The 2,183-nt window shown below is 56.0% G+C and overlaps 1 pseudogene; it reads right to left on the bottom strand.

Annotated features, from left to right (window-relative positions):
* Positions 1-34: 34 nt before the first annotated feature.
* Positions 35-579, bottom strand: LOC103260023 (annotated as a pseudogene).
* Positions 580-2,183: the final 1,604 nt, after the last annotated feature.

Genomic DNA, 2,183 nt, shown 5'->3' with positions numbered 1-2,183 from the left:
GGGTGTTCTGGGGTTTATTAGGGGCCGGAAAGCCCTAGAAGAAGGTGTTGGGCCTCTTGGTGGTGAAGCGCGCCCTGTGCTGGCGAGGCAGAGCACGGTGGGGCAGCGGAACTTGATCTTGGAGATGTGGCACTGCTTGACCGCCGGCCGGCGGCACTTGCTGGCTGCCATCTCCTCTACCTCCATGATCTGGAAGGACTGGGCACGGGCGCGGTGCCGGGGGCCCATGTCACGGTAGCACTGGGCGACAGCGCCCGCGGGTGGTCACGTCGCAGGACTCTACATGCTGTGGGTGGCACTGCGCGAGTCGCAGCGCGGCCAGATGCCCAAGTTCTTCACTCGCAGCGGGGACTTCTCCAACACCTCCCCGCAGTAGAGGTTCTCCCCCTGAGGACTTCTTCATCTTCTTCAGCAGGGACACCAAGTCCAGAGTGGGACTTGGCGGCCACATGGTTGGGGGCGAGGATGTGCAGGCGGTACAGCGGGGGCGTGTGGCACTTGGGGGTGGGCAGGCAGTGCCCCACCACCTTGTACTCCCGCAGTGTGCCCGGGGCATTCATGGCGCCCTCTCCGCGCTCGCCTCCACCTGTAAAGGACTAATTTAAACCAAAAAGATTGTTTTGAGTTGGAGTCTCACTCCCTTGTCCAGGCTGGAGTGCAGTGGCACGCACGTTCACGGCCACTCCAGCGTCAACTTTCTGGGCTCCAGCAATCCTTCCGCCTCAGCTTTCCGAGTAGCCGGAACTACAGACGCGTGCTACCACGCCTGGCTATTTTTGCTTTATTGTAGAGACAGGTCTCGCCAAGTTGCCTGGGCTGGTCTTGAACCTGTGGTCTTAGGCAATCCACTTGCCTCGGCCTCCCAAAGTGCTGGGATTACAGGCTGAGCCACCGAGCCCCGCCTAAATTTTTTACAGAGACGAGTTCTTACTGTGCTGCCCAGGCTGCTCTTGAACTCCTGGACTCAAGCAATCCTCCTGCCTTGGCCTCCCAAAGTGCTGGGATTACAGGTGTGAGCCACCACTTAATTATTTAATATACTTCTTTCTATACCTCCTGGCCTTAAGAAATTTAGATCGAACCAGTTGTTTTCTTACGCCAAGCCTGAAATAAAACTTTCACACCTGCTAATAATCTAACCTGAGACACTTGGCTTCACAGTAGTTAAGAGGCTAACTTTAAGGGGGCTTCTAGGCAAAACACCAATTGGGAGGAAATAAACTCCAAATGGTAGTCCTATCGGTATCTCTCAACACCCTGTGTTGTGTCTTGCACAGACCTTGTGTCAGTAATTGGCTTGATGACTGTTTCTTTAGAGCTGCAGTCATGATTAAAAATGCTACCCGAAGAACAGCAAGGATGTCCTTGACACACATTCTATTTTATGGGAAAAGATTACTACAAAAGTAATTGAGCCGGGAAGCAGAGACAAATTGCTTTCAGAGGCTTCAGCGGTGGCTCAAAGCACTGCAGTTGAATGGGCTCACCCTGAGCAGATTGCCTTCCTTTAGTTTGCAAGATAACAGTGATAGTATTGCAGCTACCGATTATTAGCAGGACAGCAAAGCAGAAAAGGATAAAACCATAATGAACTAGCCTCAAAGAATCGAAAGTCTGGCGCGGCGACTCAGGCCTGTAATTCCACACTTCGGCAGGCCTAGGCTGCAGGATCGCTTGCGGCCGGGAGCTTAGGACGAGCCTGGGCAAAATAATGAAGCTCCGCCACCACCGCCCCGTCTCAAAAAAAAAAAAAAAAAAAAAAAAAAAAAATTTTTTTTTTTACACACACACACACGCACACACACACACACACACACAGACACACACACACACACCCACACAATCTCGAACCCATACTACGAGTCACGCCCATGACCAGATGAAAGAGCGGAAGGCCCGGAGCTCCACTGCGGGTCTCCTCCGGGATCCGCCGTGGGGGGCAACGTGATGTATTTATTTACACGAGTCTCGCGGCACCCGCAACGCCGGCAGCTGGCCGGAGCCCGCGGTGACGTCACGGCACGGGGCCACGTGACCGCCCCGCCCCCTCCGCCCGCGCCTTCGCCGCCGCCGCCGCCGCCTTCGGAGCGCAGGGTCCCGCCGCAGCAGCCGCTCGGAGCTCTCGGGGCAGCGCGGAGCCAGGCGGGCCGGCGGGCGGGTCGCGAGCCGGAGCGGCCGAGCGG

Source organism: Carlito syrichta, unplaced genomic scaffold (assembly GCF_000164805.1).
Source record: "Carlito syrichta isolate Samal-C Ts95f unplaced genomic scaffold, Tarsius_syrichta-2.0.1 Scaffold303102, whole genome shotgun sequence".
Lineage (NCBI taxonomy): Eukaryota > Metazoa > Chordata > Mammalia > Primates > Tarsiidae > Carlito > Carlito syrichta.
The sequence above is the reverse complement of the archived record's forward strand: the minus strand, read 5'-3'. Positions and strand labels throughout refer to the sequence as shown.